This window comes from Salmo trutta, chromosome 13 (genome assembly GCF_901001165.1).
Source record: "Salmo trutta chromosome 13, fSalTru1.1, whole genome shotgun sequence".
NCBI lineage: Eukaryota > Metazoa > Chordata > Actinopteri > Salmoniformes > Salmonidae > Salmo > Salmo trutta.
The window spans coordinates 24,118,413-24,141,400 of NC_042969.1; positions in this window are offsets into that span (position 1 = coordinate 24,118,413).

Genomic DNA, 22,988 nt, shown 5'->3' on the forward strand with positions numbered 1-22,988 from the left:
CAGTGACTACTGCTGTGTATCCAACACAGTAATTCATCAAACAATTCATCCTTAAGGAGGTGAGGATAGACAAAATACTGCAGTGACCAGATTAATCACACCCACCATAGCAATGTATGTTTGTTTAAAAACTACAGCAGGTGCACTAACGTGACCAATCTAAAACAGGAAGCATCTACGAGTAATGGGAGTCTCCCTGGTATTATTACAGACACAACCAGTCTGCTACTCTATTTGAGCTCCAGAAAAAATACTTTATTAAATGATGCAAACTGTGCAAATTCTGCAATGTGGGTTGCATTGACTGGCGCCCTAGGCCTGTCAAGGTTGTATTTGTCTTATTCCTGTCTTCTGATATATACAGTATAGTGAAACACTTCAGGGGGTTGATTAAGTAGTTCGCTACTCATACACATGACTCAGATAGTTTATGAGTAGGGGAGAGCAGGGGAGAGTAGGGGAGAGACTGGGACTGGGAGAGTAGGGGAGAACAGGGGAGGGTAGGGGAGAGACTGGGACCGGGAGAGTAGGGGAGAGCATGGGAGAGTAGGGGAGAGCCTGGGACCGGGAGAGCAAGGGAGAGCAGGGGAGAGTAGGGGAGAGACTGGGACAGGGAGAGCAGGGGGAATAGTGGAGAGACTGGGACTGGGAGAGCAGGGGAGAGCACGGGAGAGTAGGGGAGAGCCTGGGACCGGGAGAGTAGTGGAGAGCAGGGGAGAGGCTGGGACCAGGAGAGTAGGAGAGAGTAGGGGACAGTAGGGGAGAGCAGGGAAGAGGCTGGGACTTGGACAGTACGGGAGAGCAGGGGCAAGGTAGGGACCAGGAGAGTAGGAGAGAGCAGGGGAGAGGCTGGGACTGAGTGAGCAGGGGAGAGCAGGGGAGTGGCTGTGACTGGGAGAGAAGGGGAGAAGCTGGGACCAGGAGATTAGGTGAGAGCAGGGCAGAGGCTAGGATCGGGAGAGTAGGGAAGGGCAGGAGAGAGTAGGGGAGAACAGGGGAGACACTTGGACCAGGAGAGAGGGAAAAGCAGTCGAGAGGCTGGGACTGGGAGAGTAAGGGAGAGCAGTGGAGAGGTTTAGACTGGGAGAGCAGGGGAGAGGCTGGGACCAGGAGAGCAGGGGAGAGTAGGGGAGAGCAGTGCAGGCTGAGACCCGGGGGAGCAGGGGAGAGGCTGGGGCCGGGAGAGCAGAAACAATTGGCGAATGCCATGGCAGTGATGAATCTGAATCCCCTGCTCTATATCTCTGTGCATCGGTGCCTCTGCACTGTTTATTTATAGCAGCTCTGCTCTGTGCTGTGGCTCAAAGCCCTGCTATACCAGCCTCACAAGCCCTGTCCTTCCAAGTGTGCAGATCCTACAACATCCTTAGAGATTACAGTGCCTCCCTCTCCCTTGATTTTTCTATTCTTTCTCTCCCTTTTCTCCTCTCTATTTCTCTCTCTCCCCCGCACATATATTCTGGAGCGCGCGTACGTGTGTGTGTGTGCATCATGATGTGATCTTATGACCATGATGGCCTGGTGCTGACCTCATCACATCTCATCTAAGTATTCAGATCAAGTCCAGTCTAGCATATTGAAGTAAAAATATCAGAACCACTGCGTCCAAATGCTCCATCTCATCACTCAAGTCCTGTTCCCTTCATTAATCATTGTGAGGTGACTTATAAGTCATTGTCCATTGCACTGTGAAACTGGGATGGCTTAATGCACAAATAAGACAGTTTTCCATAACCCTTGTTATTATCATAATTTTGGGGGGTATGATTTCTCTCACATAACACTGTGAAACATGACTGAAATTGAACCCTCTCTGTCGTTGCTATTTCCAAGTCTATAATTGTTTCACTTTTGCACCATTGGCTGGGAGGAGTGTGGTTTAGCGGTAACACTTTACTTGACACCAAGTATGGTAATAACCACATCATAATATGTCATGGATGCTGACTTAACTTGTCAAAACCTGTCATAATATGGTCATAACAGTCATTGCCCATATATTTTACCTGTTGATATATATGTTGCGTTATTTATGGCTGGTTATGACACATACATAAGAGTGGTGTTTTTTTCCATGCCAATAAGTTTCCTTTCATTGGAAAGTTTGTTTCTTCACAGCCATATTTTAGATGACTTGTAGAAAATACACTTTATTACACTGTCATGAAGAATTATGACCATCCTGTGTCATGTTAATTGGACTAAGAAAACAGACTTTATGACACTGTCAAGAAGCATTATAGCCATCATAATCATATAAGCCAGATAGACACATCACATACACGCCCTTATATCAGTCAAAAAGAGGTTGTCTTGTCCTCCTTCTGAAATCTCCTCCTGCATTCATCCCAGTCATCAGCAACAGAGCATTGGGGTAGGCGCATGTCTGACATCAATGTGTGCGCAATTACAATGATAATTTAATATGGTCAATTGAAACATATATACACTACCGTTGAAAAGTTTGGGGTCACTTAGAAATGTCCTTGTTTTTGAAATAAAATAACATTTAAATAACATCAAATTGATCAGAAATGCAGTGTTAATGTTGTAAATGACTGTTGTAGCTGGAAACGGCAGATTTTTTATGGAATATCTAAAAAGGCCCATTATCAGCAACCATCACTCCTGTGTTCCAATGGCATGTTGTGTTAGCTAATCAAAGTTGAACATTTTTAACGTGTTACATTCCCCAGTTTCTGTGTTGTTGTGGGTTTGTATGTGTGTCTATTTCAAGTAATGGCTTCCTGGATTCCTAAAGCAGCTGATTGGTCGAACCCATCGCTGATTGGAGCTCTGACCCCCCCCCGTCCCCCCCCCGTCCCCCATCAGGGGATAGAGCTGTTTCTTTAAGTACCAACTCCAGCTTGATAAAAGCCAGTGTTCCCTCGTCAGAGAGGAGAGCTTCTTTTCATGTCCTGTGTTGGTTGTTGTGGCAGTCATTGAAAGTTTTTTTGATATTATTTTGTACCCGCTCCTTCAGAGGTATGTGTATGACAATAGGACTTAGTGTTTGTGGTTATTGAAATTTCACACTTAGAGTATTGGTAAATAATTCTGTTTCATTTGTTCCCAGGGGGGGAAGGGGAACGCACCTTGGGAGTGTTTAGGCAAGAGGCCTGTGGGCATACATAACCCGTAGTATTTAATTTGTCTATGCACACTAGGTAAGACCTGGGTGGACCAGTCCCTGTATTTTGTTTAGCGCATCAGGTGGTGCTAAAGGTTAGGTTAGAAGTGGGAAGGAAGGTAAGGTAGGAGAGGGGATTCCTTAACTTTTACTTTCTTTGCTTTGGTTCCGTCTAGCCCCTTTTCCCCAGATTACAGTGAATAGGAATAATAAATTCCCTGTAAACGGTATTTTTCTTTGCCTCTGTCATCCTTCCCTGCACCTACGATCACATACTTTTTTCACTCCACAGGGAATTGAGATGAAGTGGGGTGTTGCGTTCCCCCCTCCAAGAGGCGTACGTAACATAAAGGCTAATTGATCATTTGAAAACCCTTTTGAAATTACGTTAGGACAGCTGAAAACTCTTGTTCTGATTATAGAAGCAATAAAAGTGGCCTTCTTTAGACTAGTTGAGTATCTGGAGCATCAGCATTTGTGGGTTCGAGTACAGGCTCAAAATGGCCAGAAACAAAGACCTTTCTTCTGAAACTCGTCAGTCTATTCTTGTTCTGAGAAATGAAGGCTATTCCATGTGAGAAATTGCCAAGAAACTGAATATCTCGTACAACGCTGTGTACTACTCCCTTCACAGAACAGCGCAAACTGGATCTAACCAGAGTAGAAGGAGGAATGGGAGGCCCCGGTGCACAACTGAGATAGAGGACAAGTACATTAGAGTGTCTAGTTTGAGAAACAGACGCCTCAAAAGTCCTCAGCTGGCAGCTTCATTAAATAGTACCCTCAAAACACCAGTCTCAACGTCAACAGTGAAGAGGCAACTCCGGAATTCTAACTTAGCTAACGTGCCATTGGAACACAGGAGTGATGGTTGCTGATAATGGGCATCTGCACGCCTATGTAGATATTCCATAATAAATCAGCCGTTTCCAGTTACAATAATCATTTACAACATTAACAATGTCTACATTGTATTTGTGATACATTTTTTTGTTATTTTAATGAACAAAACCTTTTCTTTTTCATTCAAAAACAAGGACATTTCTAAGTGACCCCAAACTTTTGAATGGTAGTGTGTGTGTATATATATATATATGTATATATGTGTGTGTAGCATAAACTCGTACCTTTTTTTTCAAATTTTGACTAAAATTACATACCCAAATCTAACTGCCTGTAGCTCAGGACCTGAAGCAAGGATATGCATATTCTTTTTGGAAAAGTTTGTGAAATTAATGTAGGAGAATATAACACATTAGATCTGGTTAAAGATAATAAAAATGAAAAAAACATGCGTTATAATATTTGTTTCAGCTTTGAAATGCAAGAGAAAGGCCACAATGTGTTATTCCAGATTAGGCTCAATTTAGATTTTGGCCACTAGATGGCAGCAGTGTATGTGCAAAGTTTTAGACTGATCCAATGAACCATTGTATTGCTGTTCAAAATGTTGGGTAAAGTCGGCCCAAATGTGCCTAATTGGATTATTGATACATTTTCAAGTACCTAACGGTGCACTCTCCTCAAACAATATCATGGTATTCTTTCACTGTAATAGCTACTGTAAATTGGACAGTGCAGTTGGATTAACAAGAAAGTAAGCTTTCTGCCCATATCAGACATGTCTATGTCCTGGGAAATGTTCTTGTTACTGACAACGTCAAGCTAATCACATTAGCGCACATTAGCTCAACCATCCCGCGGGGGTGATACCGATACCGTGGAGGTTTTAATAAAGGTGAACAGAAGTTTAAAAATAATTTAACTAGCTCTTATGTGCTTGTCCTTTTCATATACTTAAGTACAAGTTAATCAGTACGCTATATACACTATGGTGTAATGGAATGTTTTGCCTTGTGTGGTAGGTTTTGTGGGTTTTTACACTCTTATGTAGGTGTCATAACCAGCCATAAAATAGCGCAATATGTCACAGCAGGTGTACATATATGGGTCATGACAGTGTTATGACCATATTATGACAGATTATGTCAGCTGTTAGGACATATTATAATGTGGTTATGAGCATGTCACGATGTGTTATGACGCTGGGTGTCAAGTAAAGTGCTACCGGTTTAGCATCTAGGGAATATGTGACTAATGAGCTACTGAGGCTATGACTCATAGGAATCAGATATAAAAAGCATTTAGGGCACTTTGTCAGATAAACTAAGACATCTCATTTCATTCCAACACTGGAGATGGCTATGCGCTTTCATCTCTCGCACACATTCCACAAGATGAACTGTCTAACCAATGCCATTTCCTGTAAATCTTTAACTATGAGCTAGTTCACAAGTTTCACACTCTGGTACCCTAGTCATCAAGATAGGAGAACAAGAGGGGAAGAGAGAGTATGAATCCCATTCACAATCTAAATTCATTATCATCGTTAACCCAAATCTATTTATAATTAAGATAATATCTTACCTGTCGCTATTGATGGATAGCTCATTTGGAAAGATTGCGTGATCATCTATCAGTGATGTTCAGGAAGCTGTACTGAGGCCAGATGTGTGATTACATACATAATTATGGGGATCCTTTTCATAGTCCCCTAACTATTCTCATTTTACTTCGGAATTGTCTTTAGTCTAAATGAAACATTGAAGTCCCCTTACTGAAGTGTATTTTTAAAAGCCATTACTAAGTGGACGGAATTGGTGAGAGCAAAGCAATGAAGAAAAGTCAACATTATGATGATTGAGCATTAAACGGCCATTTGCCTCATACAACTTTAAGACCCCTATTTGGTGTTGGCAGTGAAAACGGTCAACTAGGGCAATCATCTTTTACCATCCTCTCCCCTGGGGATTGGGTTTGACTGTACAGCTCATTCCAGGTCTTGCTCTGTCATTCATACTTTGCTCCCCCTCTTCCACCACTATAAGTTATATTGATTAATTAAGGCAAGATTAATGTTCATGTCCTTATGTTTAGCATAATATGCTACTGCATTATCAGCAAACAATCAGCAAAGAACACAGTCTTTCACCCCCACATGATGTAATGCACTACACCCATCTCTTTGGATGGTGCTTTACATCCCTCACTCATCACTCATGTACCACAACACTAATCTTTTATCCAATTTACCCTAAAAACAATATCAGATGCATCAAAAGTTCAAAGAGGAATCAGATGATTTATGACTGAACACACTCTTTGTAATGGTCCAAAGGTTTTCGACAGTATCTGGTCCATCAAATTTGGCAACTCGTAAAGCACCGAGCAAAGTCACCCTTCATGCTTTTACATTTCATTTACACCCACTCTCTGGTATGGCAATATCCACGTTATCATACAGCTTATTAGTAGAATATTAAGCTTATGAGCATGCAATTTAGATATTAATAGAAAATTAAGCTTATGAGTACGCAATTTAGATATCCAGAGAAACTCTAGAGAACAATAAGTGTTAGCCAAATAGATTAGCTAATTTTCACCATGCCTAATTATCTCCTAGTCATGTAAGCTCTGTTACACAAGCATGTACAATGTAGGCTTCCTAATATAATATATGCCATTTAGCAGACACTGTCATCCAAAGCAAATTACAGTCATGCGTGTATACATTTACTTGTATGGGTGGCCATAGAAATCAAACCCACAATCCTGGCATTGCAAGTCCCATGCTTTACCAACTGAGCCATACAGGACCATAATTATAATGAGAGTTATCCAGTGCATCTAAGGCCCACAATCATGCTGTATTTGTGGACCTGTCTGCTAATGCTATAGGTCCACATAACACCAGGCATCTCCTGTCTGCTGATACTATAGGTCCTCATAACACCAGGGGTCTCCTGTCTGCTGATAGGTCCTCATAACACCAGGGGTCTCCTGTCTGCTGATAGGTCCTCATAACACCAGGTATCTCCTGTCTGCTGATACTATAGGTCCTCATAACACCAGGTATCTCCTGTCTGCTGATACTACAGGTCCTCATAACACCAGGTATCTCCTGTTTCATATACTGAGTGTCTTGCTATATGCACAAATGCATGTCTGGTTTTGTTATGGATGACAGTGTTTTTGCGTTTCTACAAGGATAAATTGCACCGCATGTATCATGTCAGTTGAGACCAATAGCCGGTGTTCTGGAATGATAAACAGTTTGTGACGCCAGTTGAGTGGGAATAAACAGTATATAAACAGAATAAACAGTATATTGTTAAATTTAATATATATATAATAAATATAATATATGTGCTATGTGGGTAGACAATGTTTTAAACATGAGGAAGTCCTAGGGATATAGATGGTTGATCTTTTTTCCAATGTCAGTTATTTGCTAAACAGATGCATTCAAGCTCAATAGATGTGACAAAATGTCATGGTGATAAATTCACATACATTTTCTTTGTATTCTGTATTTTGTTCTTGGATACAAATCGGGAATTTGAAGCTCTGTGAACTATCTACATTATTAGCCATGATACACTCGCTCTTCAATTGATGACCTCCATTTTCTTTTCAGTGGTAGTGACATTGTCTTGATACTTGAACATTACCCAAGTTTGAAAACATTTAATGTGAATGTGAATATCTCCAAGAGATGCTTATCAATCTTACATCACATACATGTCATTCATTGAATCACTTTGGGATATCTAATATTCCATCATAATGCAATTTTTTTGTATTAGATTATCAAGCTGAATCAATTATATTTGCAAAATAAGAGCCTCAATGATAATCAGTGAAGATATTAACTGTACTCAATTTGGTTACAGTAATTACCAAATATCATTTTGCTCAGGGGTGCACAGTTATCCGATTGATCTATGGGGGATTCAATTTTACAGATTTATAGATTGACTTTCAGTCATGCATGAAATCATCAGAGTAAGAGGGCACTGTCCAATTCCAGAATAAGACTGATTGGATTTAGAAAGCTCCATTCCTTATTCAAATTAATTTGATACCTGAAAACTCAAACATTTTTGGTAACTGTACAGCATTATTGACGTTAAAGTGTCATACATGGTTAAACACGCTGTGCTCAATCACACCAGTTTCCATTTTAACAAGCGATCTGCCAGTAAGTCTCTCTTATGAACTCACAGGAATGTAGATGGCCATCTACTAAGGCCTAAACTAACACTTAACATTAAAATAACCTATTTCTATTCTGTCAACACTCATTTCATAACAGTTGCATGATGCAAAAAAATTATAACAATCAATAACATTATAGATTTGTGGATGCAAATGTGTGCGGTGGTCACCATTTTGCCAATAGAATAACCAATATCCTGGCCAAATAGCAAACTTTAAACAGCATGTAAGCTCTAAGACATTAGTTTGTATTATAGATGCAAATTGCTATGTCTGGGGACGTGAACGTTTGCCTTTGACAAAGATATTCATGTGATTAAGGACTTGCTGGTTACATGCCAGTTTCTTTCCCCTTCCTGGATATGATCATCTATGATCGCTGCTGAAGATTCTCTCTCCCTTTGCAGGTCTAGCTTTGCCTTAATGAAGATTACATGCGTCCGTTGCCTCAGTAAAATGAATCCTTCAAGGGAGCCCATTCCATTGATTACTCAATGCCATATGCAGTTGGGCTGTAAACATGTTGGTTTATCCACACTACATTTGACTGAATACATTCAAATTTCCATTCACATATAAATAAGTTTCCTGCTGCTGGTGTTGTGGCTAGCATGCCTGTAAGCTCAGCATTTGCTATACAGGGCCTAGGGGAGAGTGGCTGGGGAGCGGGCCTCTTCTCCTCTCCTCTAGCTGGGAGTGGGAGATTGGATTATGATATATTGGCTGAGCAGCCAGGGCTCAGCAGGGGCCTGAATGCCATCCTGCAATCCAGCAGGCAGCCAGTGGAACCTCTCAAAACCTTCCAGTGTGTGTCAGCCTCTGACTTGATTTAATAAAAGGCAAGGAGACACTCCCCCTCAGGCTAAAACGGTATAATATACTAGTAAAATACTGATAAGAATCAAATCTGATGGGACGCTTCCCTTTGTGCTGGGAAAGTGCCTCATTCTGTTATGATTACATTTTCTTTAGAAACAGTTGCGTGGTTTGGTAGACAGTTAAGGGCAAGATGAGGACTAGGAAAAGGCAGGGCATCGTCTCACTTGAAACCCAACGTGAGATATACACTGAGAATACACAACATTAGGAACACCTTTCTAATATTGAGTTGCACCCCCTTTTGCCCTCAGAGCAGCCTCAATTCATCAGGGCATGGACTCCGCAAGGTTTCGAAAGCGTTCCACAGGGATGCTGGCCCATGTTGACTCCAATGTTTCCCACAGTTGTGTCAAGTTGGCTGGATGTCCTTTGGGTGGTGGACCATTCTTGATACACATGGGAAACTGTTGAGGTTGAAAATCCCAGCAGCGTTGCAGTTCTTGACACAAACCGGTGGGCCTGGCACCTACTACCATACCCCATTCAAAGGAACTTAAATATTTTGTCTTTCTCTTTCATCCTCTGAATGGCACACATACACAATCCATGTCTCAGTTGTCTCAAGGCTTAAAAACACTTCTTTAACCTGTCTCCTCCCCCTCAGGTACACTGATTGATGGGGATTTAATTTGTGACATAAAAAATGTGATTATAGCTTTCACCTGGATTCACCTGGTCAGTGTATGTCATGGAAAGAGCACGTGTTTTGTACACCCAGTGCATAACTAGGATATCAAGCCAATGTTTGGTTTGAGTGATTGTGGCTTTGATGAATCTCAATACTTTTGTCCAAAGGATTAATCTTACACGCCAAAGCACAGATATATGCATGACATGACAGGGAAAACCCAACGTTGAATATTCATGAGGCATCAGAAGAAGAGCGTGCCCACCTCTTACATGTGATAACGTGCTCCAAATCAGACACAGAAGTCATGATGATGTATTCAGTACCTAGTTATTATATCTGCCAGACAGGATTTCTCATGACCCTGCGCTAGTTATCTTTGTAGACAAACATTGGTCAAACTTTATTTGGATAGTCCATTTGTAGATGCAGTACAGATAGTCATACTATCAACAAACTATCTGTTGGTAAGCAACGGCCTGTTAGGGTTAAGTTTAGGGCTAGAGTGAGTGGTAAGGTTAGGGTTAGGTTTAGGGTTAGGGTTAGGTTTAGAATAAGGGTTAGGATAAGGGTTAAGGTTAGGGTTAGGGTTAGTAGATAGCTAGGGTTAGGTACTGATAGGCTGTAGATGGTCTGTAGAGCATCTACAGATGGACTATCCAAATAAAGTGTTAACCAAACATTATATTACAGGTATGTTTGTTATGACACAACTGGTATAACAACACAGAAACATAAGTATTCCAAACATTGCTGCAGTGCTCTACTTTTTTCTCATTGTAGAGAACATCTGATAGAATGTGACAGGAGGACACAAAGTGTTCCAAATATTAGAACTTACTTAGCTTACAAAGTTTTTTCTACATGACGTTACATGTCCGCTGTTCTGTTACATAACCTTGAGATTGAAATTCCTTAAAGCAATTGAATGTTGACAGATGGGAAGTGTTGTACTTGCTCTGGATCTGCTCTACATAGTGTAGATCTACAGCTTATCTAATGTTGAATTGATTGATGGGTCTATAGTCTATACAGTGTACTGTAGCAGCACAATTGAAATGGTTGAATGTAAAACATTTCATCTCAATGCATTAAAATATGAAAATAGTGCAGAACTTAATTTCAAAGCTGTATTATGTTCAACCGAGAGGTAGAGGTTGCTATTGTTATGTAAGTTATTATCTGTCTACATTATCTCTGTAGCAGAGCAGTATTTACTCCACAGATTGTATATCATGCAAAAAGGTTGATTTTCTTCAGCAAGTCAGGCTGAAGCTTCACTGTAGGTTCCAGTGTACCTGTGAAGTTCTTAAAAAGAATTATATAAGAACCCCACAATTAAATAGAAGATTTATACACTTGTTAGAATATTAGGGCATGTGGGTTAGATGAACATTATTACGGAGTCCTGACCCCAGGGCCAATACATGCAGACAGCAACATATAAATAAATAATACATACCGTTGAAGTTGGAAGTTTACACACAGCTTAGCCAAATACATTTAAACTCAGTTTTTCACAATTCCTGACATTTAATCCAAGTAAAACTTCCCTGTTTTGGGTCAGTTAGGATTACCACTTTAAATTAAGAATGTGACATGTCAAAATAATAGTAGAAAGAATGATTTACTTCAGCTTTATTTTTTTCATCACATTCCAGTGGGTCAGAAGTTTACATATTCTCAATTAGTATAAGTTGGGTGAGGTTTGGCCCATTCCTCCTGACAGAGATTGTGTAACTGAGTCGGGTTTGTAGGCCACCTTGCTTGCACACGCTTTTTCAGGCCTGCCCACATATTTTCTATGGGATTGAGGTCAGGGCTTTGTCCATGGGGCGGAGAGAGAAATAAAGAGCATCTCACCACAGCACATCAGGAACAAATAAGAGAAAGACAAAATCATCTTAGACCTTTTTATAAGCATCTAAGTTATTGGGATTCAAAACCTGAGTTGTTGACCAATAGTATTACTGTTGACTTAACCTCCAATCAGATATAAAACCGACATAATGTAACCTCAGCTTCTCAGAGGTGTGACAATGGGGGTTAGCAAGACCAATGCAGAGAATGCTGAATTCCTAAGACAAACAGAGGATATTATTGCATACCGTTGATAAGAAGAGTCACTTAGGGGGCTGCCTTACACGTCTTTCTGGTTAAGTCTCTAAGAGCGTTCCACACCTAGATTGTGAAACATTTGCCCATTGTTCTTTTCAAAATTACTCAAGCTCTGTCAAATTGGTTGTTGATCACTTCTAAACAGCCATTTCCAGGTCTTGCCATACATTTTCAAGTTGATTTAAGTCAAAACTGTAACTCGACCACTCAGGAACAAATACTGTCTTCTTGGTAAGCAACTCCACTGTAGATTTGCTCCTGTGTTTTAGGTTATTATCCTGCTGAAAGGTGAATTCATCCCTCAGTGTCTGGTGGAAAGCAGACTGAAATAGGTTTTCCTCTAGAATTTTGCTTGTGCTTAGCTGCATTCCATTTCTTTTTTGTCCTGAAAAACTCCCCAGTCCTTAACGATTACAAGCATACCCACAACAAGATGAAGCCACCACTATGCTTGGAAATTGTGAAGTAGTACTCAGTAATGTGTTGTATTGGATTTGCCTCCAACAAAAAGTTAATTGCTTTGCCACATTTTATGCAGTATTACTTAAGTGCCTTCTTTTCACTCTATCAATTAGGTTAGTATTGTGGAGTAATTACAATTTTGTTGATCCATCGTCAGTTTTCTCTTATCACAGCCATTAAACTCTGGAACTGTTTTAAAGTCATTATTGTCCTCATGGTGAAATCTCTGAGCGGTTTCCTTCCTCTCCAGCAACCGATTTAGGAAGGACGCCTGTATCTTTGTAGTGACAAAATTTAATTAATAACGTCACTATGCTCAAAGGGATATTCAATGTCTGCTTTTTTCTACCAATAGGTGCCCTTCTTTATGAGGCATTGGAAAACCTCATTGGTCTTTGTGGTTCAATCTGTGTTTGAAATTCACTGCTCTACTGAGGGACCTTACAGATAATTGTATATGTGGTGTACAGAGATGAGGTAGTCATTCGAAAATCATGTTAAACACTATTATTGCACACAAAGTGAGTCCATTAAACTTATTATATGACTCATTTTTACTCCTGAACTTATTTAGGCTTGCCATAGTAAAGGTTTTGAATACTTATTGACTCAAGACATTACAGCTTTCATTTTAAATTAATATGTAAAAAGAAATTCAAAAAATAATTCCACTTTCACATTAAGGTGTATTGTGTGTAGGCCGGTGACAAAACATCTACATTGAATTAATTTTAAATTCAGGATGTAACACAACAAACTGTGGAAGAAGTCAAGGGGTGGGTATACTTTCAGAAGGCACTTACAGTGCCGGCTTCCAGGTACAGTATAATGTGGGTACGTACATTGGTGAGAATGAGGATCCTATCAACTAGACCAAAGGATTTATGTACATTCATCCAGATGAAAGCATGTAGCGAGAGAGAAAGTGTTACAAGACTTTAAAATATTTTTACTGGTGGATTGTTTATGTGCTTTGGAGATTGACTAAGATCAATGCAAACAGTTAATTAAGATAAATAAAATGAAACCTTACATTAAAACAAAATGATCTGCAATTACAGTGGTGCTGCCCACTCAAAATATAGCAAACAAATCTACAGTGGAGTTGCTTACCAAGAAGACAGTGTTTGTTCCTGAGTGGTTGAGTTACAGTTTTGACTTAAATCAACTTGAAAATATATGGCAAGACCTGGAAATGGCTGTTTAGAAGTGATCAACAACCAATTTGACAGAGCTTGAGTAATTTTGAAAAGAATAATGGGCAAATGTTTCACAATCTAGGTCTGGAACGCTCTTAGAGACTTAACCAGAAAGACTTGTAAGGCAGCCCCCTAAGTGACTCTTCTTATCAACGGTATGCAATAATATCCTCTGTTTGTCTTAGGAATTCAGCATTCTCTGCATTGGTCTTGCTAACCCCCATTGTCACACCTCTGAGAAGCCGAGGTTACATTATGTCGGTTTTATATCTGATTGGAGGTTAACTCAACAGTAATACTATTGGTCAACAACTCAGGTTTTGAATCCCAATATCTTAGATGCTTATAAAAAGGTCTAAGATGATTTTGTCTTTCTCTTATTTGTTCCTGATGTGCTGTGGTGAGATGCTCTTTATTTCTCTCTCCACCCCATGGACTTTTGGGGCATGGCCTTTCAGGTCTCCCTCTGACCAGGATTAGAATAACGCCTTGTAATGCTTGTCAATAGCTTGTGACTTAAGCTTTATGCCTTGTATGTGAATCTTTTCATTTAACAAAGTAATTAAATACACTTGCATTTTTTATCCATTCTAAGACATTTCTTAATTACCTATTAGTGTAACTCAACCATAGTCTCTTACATATTGCTAATTATCTTTATGGTGTCAGATAAACATTTTAATAGGCTATTTGTTTAGTCTCATTTTGAGTCACATGTGAGATATTTATAATATCATACATGATAAATATTACTGTCCACTACAGACTCACAGCTGTAATCACTGTCAAAGGTGATTCTACAAAGAATTGACTCAGGGGTGTGAATACTTATGTAAATTAGGTATTTATTTATTTAATTTCTATCAAATTAACAAAAATGTCAAAAAACATGCTTTCACTTTGCAATTATGAGGTATTGTGTGTAAAATTGTGATTTAAAAAAAGATTTAATCAATTTAGAATTCAGGATCTAAGACAACTGAATACTTTCTGAAGGCACTGATATATATATACAGTACCATTCAAAAGTATGGACACAGCTACTCATTCAAGGGTTGTTCTTTATTTTTACTATTTTCTACGTTGTAGAATAATAGTGAAGACATCAAAACTATGAAATAACACATATGGAATCATTTAGTAGCCTTCCACAAGCTTCCCACAATAAGTTGGGTGAATTTTGGCCCATTCCTCCTGACAGAGCTGGTGTATCTGAGTAAGGTTTGTAGGCCTCCTTGCTCGCACACAGTTTTTCAGTTCTGCCCCAAAATTTTATATAGGGTTGAGGTCAGGGCTTTGCGATGGCCACTCCAAGACCTTGACTTTGTCAAATCAAATCAAATGTATTTGTCACATACACATACACACTGGTTGTTGTCCTTAAGCCATTTTGCCACAACTTTGGAAGTATGCTTTGGGTCATTGTCCATTTGGAAGACCCATTTGCGACCAAACTTTAACTTCCTGGCTGATGTCTTGAGATGTTCAGCTTGCAAGTCTCCCCCTTTTTCCTCCAAACATAATGATGGTCATTACGGCCAAACAGTTCTATTTTTGTTTCATCAAACCAGAGGACATTTCTCCAAAAAGTTCCATCTTTGTCCCCATGTGCAGTTGCAAACCGTGGCCTTGCTTTTTTAATGGCAGTTTTGGAGCAGTGGCTTCTTCCTTGCTGAGCGGCCTTTCAGGTTATGTCGATATTGGACTTGTTTTACTGTGGATATAGATACTTGTGTACCTGTGACCTCCAGCATCTTCACAAGGTCCTTTGCTGTTGTTCTGGGATTGATTTGCAATTTTAGCATCAAAGTATATTCATCTTTAGGAGACAGAACGCGTCTCCTTCCTGAGCGGTATGCCGGCTGCGTGGTCCCATGGTGTTTATACTTGTGTACTATTGTTTGTACAGATGAAAGTGGTACCTTCAGGTATTTTGAGATTGCTCCCAAGGATAAGCAAGATTTGTGGAGATCTACAATTTTCTTTCTGAGGTCTTGGCTGATTGTTTTGATTTTCCCATGATGTCAAGCAAAGGGGCACTGAGTTTGAAGGTAGGCCTTGAAATACATTCACAGGTACACCTCCACTTGACTCAAATTATGTCAATTAGCCTATCCGAAGCTTCTAAAGCCATGACATCATTTTCTGGAATTTTCCAAGCTGTTTCAAGGCACAGTCAACTTAGTGTATATAAACTTCTGTCCCACTGGAATTGTGATACAGTGAGTTATAAGTTAAATTCTCCATCTGTAAACAATTGTTGGAAAAATGACTTGTGTCATGCACAAAGTAGATGTCCTAACCGACTTGCCAAAATTATAGTTTGTTAACAAGAAATGTGTGGAGTGGTTGGAAAACGAGTTTTAATGGCTCCAACCTAAGTGTATGTAATGGACAGCAGTCTTTGATGATTTTATTGGCCTTCCTGTGACACTGGGTGCTGTAGATGTCCTGGAGGGCAGGCAGATTGAAGTTGATGAAAGAAATTGTAAGAAAATCCTCAGAAAAAAATGTTATTTTACAAAAATGCTTTTATTGATTGTAAAAAGGATTCTAAAAAGGTAGTGAATACAGTTAAGGGCTTACTTGGTACATCTATCTCATCATGCCCATCTAGTGTGGAGGTTGGCGGGAGAACAATAACAAAACCAGCTGATGTTGCCTATCATTTTACAGATTTTTTTTACAAAGAAAATCTATCTACTGAATGATCATGTAAATACACATTCTTCCAAACAAGCTATTTATTGTCCAATGGATTGATGATCATATTATGAGCAACAAAACAAACCTGCTCTTTTAGTCGACAAATGGTGTCAGTAGTGGAGGTGTTAAACCAATTTAAGTCATTACCTGATGGTAAATCTACATGTTATGATCTTATGGAAAAAAATGTATTTCGCTACGCTGCTCCCCAGATTGCAGCTCCACTGGAATACATATTTAATAGGTCACTGGAAAAGGGGATGTTTGCAAATGTATGGAAGCATGCTAAACTGTGTCCTATTCCGAAAGACAGCAAAGAACCCATTACTCCTGCCAATAGTTAACCAACTAGTGTACTCCCTTCACTCAGTAAGATATTGGAGGGTATTGTGAGTAGACAAATATGGGAGTACATGGAAAAGAATGATCTGATTACAGCCAATCAGCATGCTTATCGCAAACACCATTCCACTACCACTGCATTGGTTGACTTGACTGACCAGTGGCTCAATGCTATGGATAATGGCAGGTTTGTGGGTGTACTATTTTTAGATTTTTGTGCAGCATTTGATTTAGTGGCTCATTAAATAATTTTGACAAAATAAAATGCATTATGGTTTTAAGGAGGTAGCATTGAATTGGGTACAGTCATATCTAACTGACAGGAAACAGCACCTATATCAGTGGTTCATTTTCTTCCCCTCGTGCTTTAAACTGTGGAATATTGCAGGGCAGCTGTCTTGGGCCACTTCTTTACTTAATATATACCAACAACCTTTCTTATGCCTTACCTGAAACTCAAGCTCCAATATTTGCAGATATACAATCTACAATTTATACAGCAAGGCAGCAGGCGGGCAGGTGCGGGCAGCGATCGGTTGAAGAGCATGCATTTAGTTTTGCTTGCATTTAGGAGCAGTTGGAGGCCACGGAAGGTGAGTTGTATGGCATTGACGCTCGTCTGGAGCTTAGTTAGCACTGTGTCCAAAGAAGGGCCAGAAGTATACAGAATGGTGTCGTCTGCGTAGAGGTGGATCAGAGAATCAACAGCAGCAAGAGCGATGTATACTAGAATTGAACCCTGTGGCACCCCCATAGAGACTGCCAGAGGTCTGGACAACAGGCCCTCCGATTTGACACACTGAACTCTATCAGAGAAGTAGTTGGTGAACCAGGCGAGGCAGTCATTTGAGAAACCAAAGCTGTTTAGTCTGCCGGTAAGAATGTGGTGATTGACAGAGTCGAAAGCCTTGGCCAGGTTGATGAATACGGCTGCACAGTATTGTCTCTTATTGATGGCAGTTATGATATTCTTATAGGACCTTGACCATGGCTGAGGTGCACCCATGACCAGCTCGGAAACAAGATTGCATAGTGGAGAAATTACTGTGGAATTCGAAATGGTCGGTGATTTGTTTGTTAACTTGGCTTTCGAAGACCATAGAAAGGCAGGGTAGGATATATATAGGTCTGTAGCAGTTTGGGTCTAGAGTGTCTCCCCCTTTGAAGAGGGGGATGACCGCGGCAGCTTTCCAATCTTTGGGGATCTCAGACGTTACGAAAGAGAGGTTGAACAGGCTAGTAATAGGGGTTGCAACAATTTTGGCAGATCATTTTAGAAAGAGAGGGTCCAGAATGTCTAGCCCGACTGATTTGTAGGGGTCCAGATTTTGCAGCTCTTTCAGAACATCAGCTATTTGGATTTGGGTGAAGGTGAAATGGGGGAGGCTTGGGCGAGTTGCTGTGGGGGGTGCAGGGCAGTTGACCGGGGAAGGGGTAGCCAGGTGGAAAGCATGGCTGCCATAGAAAAATGCTTCTTGAAATTCTCAATTATCGTGGATTTATTGGTGGTGACAGTGTTTCCTTGCCTCAATGCAGTGGGCAGCTGGGAGGAGGTGCTCTTATTCTTTACAGCGTCCCAGAACTTTTTTGAGTTCGTGCTACAGGATGCAAATTTATGTTTGAAAAAGCTAGCCTTTTTAAGCTACTTTTAAAGAATAACCAGGCATCCTCTTCTGACGGGATAAGGTCAATATCCTTCCAGGATACCCGGGCCAGGTCGATTAGAAAGGCCAGCTCGCTGAAGTGTTTTAGGAAGCATTTGACAGTGATGAGGGGTGGTCGTTTAACCGCAGACACATTACGGATGCAAGCAATGAGGCAGTGATTGCTAAGATCTTCGTTGAAGACAGCAGAGGTGTATCTGGAGAGCAAGTTGGTTAGGATTATATCTATGAGAGTGCCCGTGTTTACGGATTTGGGGTTGTACCTGGTAGGTTCATTGATAATTTGTGTGAGATTGAGGGCATCAAGCTTAGATTGTAGGATGCCCGGGGTGTTAAGCATGACCCAGTTTAGGTCACCTAGCAGCACAAGCTCTGAAGATAGATGGGGGGTAATCAATTCACATATGGTGTCCAGGGCACAGCTGGGGGCAGAGGGTGGTCTATAGCAAGCGGCAACTGTGAGAGACTTGTTTCTGGAAAGGTGGATTTTTAAAAGTAGACCTGGATAGTATGACAGAACTCTGCCGGCTATCTCTGCAGTAGATTGCCACTCCGCCGCCTTTGGCAGTTCTATCTAGTCGGAAAATGTTATAGTTCGGGATGGAAATTTCAGGGTTTTTGGTGGTCTTCCTATGACAGGATTCAGACATGGCTAGGACATCCGGGTTGGCAGAGTGTGCTAAAGCAATGAATAAAACAAACTTGGGGAGGAGGCTTCTAATGTTAACCTGTTGGGGATAGGGGGCAGTATTTGAACGGCCGGATAAAAAATGTACCCGATTTAAACTGGTTACTACTCTTGCCCGGAAACGAGAAAATGCATATAATTAGTCGATTTGGATAGAAAACACTCTAAAGTTTCTAAAACTGTTTGAATGGTGTCTGTGAGTATAACATAACTCATATGGCAGGCCAAAACCTGAGAAGATTCCATACAGGAAGTGCCCTGTCTGAGGGGATGGCTGCCGTTTTACAGGCTCCTAACCAACTGTGCTATTTAGTTGTTTTTTTTTGCATTTTTTGTAACATATTTTTTTAACTTATTTTGTGCTTTCTTGGGAACAGGCCCAAATCCCTGTCATTTGTGTGTGGAAAAGATGGAGAAAAAGGGGGCGGAGGTCGGGTTGCTTTCTGAGAGTTTGTAGGCGAGTTAGTAAACCTCCACTACCATCTATTGGCCAACGTGCAATCATTGGAAAACAAAATGGATGATTTAAAAACTGTAGTATCTTATGTTTCACCGAGTCGTGGCTGAACGATGACACAGATAGTATAGAGCTGGCGGGATTTTAAATGCATTTGCAGGACAGAGAAGCTACGTCTGGTAAGGCGAGGGACAGGTGTGTGTGTATATTTGTCAATAACAGCTTGTGGGCAATGTCTAATATTAAGGAAAGTCTCGAGGTAGAGTACATTATGATAAACTGAGGACCACACTATCTACCAAGAGGGTTCTCATCTATATTATCCGTAGCCATCTACAGTGCCTTGCAAAAGTATTCATCCCTCTTGACGTTTTTCCTATTTTGTTGTATTACAACCTGTAATTTAAATTGATTTTTATTTGGTGAAGTGAAATGAAAAAAACAACTTGTTTCAAAAAATTCTAAAAAATAGAAAAGGAAAAGTGTTGCATGCATATGTATTCCCCCCGTTTGCTATGAAGCCCCTAAATAAGATCTGGTGCAACCAATTACCTTCAGAAGTCACATAATTAGTGAAATAAAGTCCACCTGTGTTCAGTCTAAGTGTCACATGATCTCAGTATATATACACCTGTTACAAAAGGTCCCAGAGTCTGCAACACCACCAAGCAAGTGACACAATGAAGACAAAGGAGCTCTCCAAACAGGTCAGGGACAAATTTGTGGAGAAGTACAGATCAGGGTTGGGTTATAAAAAAATATCTGAAACTTTGAACATCCCACTGGGCACCATTAAATTCATTATAAAAAATGGAAAGAATATGGCACCACAACAAACCTGCCAAGAGAGGGCCCTCCACCAAAACTAACGGACCAGGCAACAAAGAGACCAAAGATAACCCCAAAGGAGCTGCAGAGCTCCCCAGTGGAGATTGGAGTATCTGTCCATAGGACCACTTTAAGCCGTACACTCCACAGAGCTGGGCTTTACGGAAGTGTGGCCAGAAAAAAAGCCATTGCTTGAAGAAAAAAATAAGCAAACACGTTTGGTGTTTGCCAAAAGGCATGTGGGAGACCCCAAACATATGGAAGAAGGTACTCTGGTCAGATGAGACTAAAATTGAGTTTAAGGAAAATGCTATGTCTGGCACAAACCCAACACCTCTCATCACCCCGAGAACCCTATCCCCATGGTGGTGCAAGCATCATGCTGTGGGGATGTTTTTCAATGGCAGGGACTGGGAAACTGGTCAGAATTGAAGGACTGATGGATGGCGCTAAATACAGGGAAATTCTTGAGGGAAACCTGTTTGTCTTCCAGAGATTTCAGACTGGGACGGAGGTTCACCTTCCAGCAGGACAATGACCCTAAACATACTGCTGAAGCAACACACGAGTGGTTTAAGGGGAAACATTTAAATGTTTTGGAATGGCCTAGTCAAAGCCCAGACCTCAATCCAATTGAGAATCTGTGGTATGACTTAAAGATTGTTGTACATCAGCGGAACCCATCCAACTTGAAGGAGCTGGAGCAGTTTTGCCTTGAAGAATGGGCAAAAATCCCATTGGCTAGATGTGCCAAGCTTATAGAGACATACCCCAAGAGACTTGCAGCTGTAATTGCTGCAAAACGTGGCTCTACAAAATACAAGAGGGGGGGTGGTCGCTCAAGTTTTCAGCTTTTTGTGTAATTTCTTGTTTGTTTCACAATAACAAATATTTTGCATCTTCAAAGTGGTAGGCATGTTGTGTAAATCTAATGATACAACCCCCCCAAAAAGGCAACAAAATAGGAAAAATGCCAAGGGGGTGAATACTTTCGCAAGCCACTATATTTACCATCAAAAACTGATGTTGGCACAAAGACCACACTTGACAAGCTATGTAAGGCCATAAGCTAACAAGAAAATGCTTGTCCAGAAACAACGCTCCTAGTGGCCCGGGGACTTTAATGCACCAACTTAAATCCGTTTTACCTAATATCTACCAGCATGTTGCAACTCTAGACCACCTTTACTCAACACACAGAGACGCATACAAAGCTCTCACTCACCCTCCATTTGGCAAATCTGACCATAATTATATCCTCCTGATTCCTGCTTACAAGCAAAAACTAAAGCAGGAAGTACGAGTGACTCGCTCAATACGGAACAGGTCAGTTGACGTGGATGCTGCGCTGCAGGACTGTTTTGCCAGCACGGACTGGAATATGTTCCGGGATTCATCCATTGGCATTGAGGAGTACACCACCTCAGTCATCGGCTTCATCAATAAGTGCATCAACGGCGTCGTACCCACAGTGACCGTACGTACATATCCCAACCAGAAGCCATGGATTACAGGCAACATCCGCACCGAGCTAAAGGCTAGAGCTGCAGCTTTCAACGCGCGGGACACTAACCCAGAAGCTTATAACAAATCCTGCTATGCCCTCAGACAAACCATCCAACAGGCAAAGCATCAACACAGGATTAAGATTGAATCCTACTACACCGGCTCTGATGCTCATCGGATGTGGCATGGGTTGAAAACTATTACGGACTACAAAGGGAAACCCAGCTGCGAGCTGCCCAGTGATGCGAGCCTACCAGACGAGATAATTGCCTTTCATGCTCACTTCGAGGCAAGCAACACTGAAGCATGCATGAGAGCACCATCTGTTCCGTACGAATGAGTGATAATGCAATCGGTAGCCAATGTGAGCAAGACCATTAACTTTTTAAGGTATATAGGGCAGTATTTTCATTTTCGGATGAAAAGCTTGCCCAGAGTAAACTGCCTAATACTCAGGCCCAGAGTCAAATATTTGCATATTATTAGTAGATTTGGATAGAAAACACTCTGAAGTTTCTAAAACTGTTTGAATGATGTCTGTGAGTATAACAGAACTCATATGGCAGGCAAAAACCTGAGAAAAATCCAACCAGGAAGTGGAGGATCTGAGAATTGTAGTTCTTCTTTCTAGTCCCTTTCGAAACTACAGTAGCCATGGGGTCACGTTGCACTTCCTAAGTCAACAGCCTTTAGAAACGTGTTTCATCCTTCTCCTGATACTGGGCAGAAAATAGGAGCTCAGTCAATGAGTGGACTGCCTGGGACTAGTGAGTTGTTTACTCCGCGGCACGTTTGGTGCACCGCTCCTTCTTTTTCCTCTGTAATGAATACGCTATTGTCCGGATGGAATATTATCGACGTTTTATGTTAAAAAAAGACCCTAAGGATTGATTGTAAACAACGTTTGACATGTTTCTATGAATGGTAATGGAACTATTTGACTTTTTGTGTCTGGATTTACGCTCGCGCGTTATGCCTTTGGATAGTGATCTGAACACATGAACAAAATGGAGGTATTTGGACATAAATATGGAGTATTTCGAACAAAAATAACATTTATTGTGGAAGTAGGAGTGCTGGGAGTGCATTCTGACGAAGATCAGCAAAGGTAAGAGAATATTTATAATATTAATTCTGAGTTTAGTTGATCCCAGAACTTGGCGGGTATCTGTATAGCTTGCTTTGATGGTTGAGCTATCTACTCAGAATATTGAAAAATTTGCTTTCTCCGTAAAGCTATTTTAAAATCTGACACAGCGGTTGCATTAAGGAGAAGAATATCTATAATTCTTTCAATAACTGTTGTAAATTCTATCAACGTTT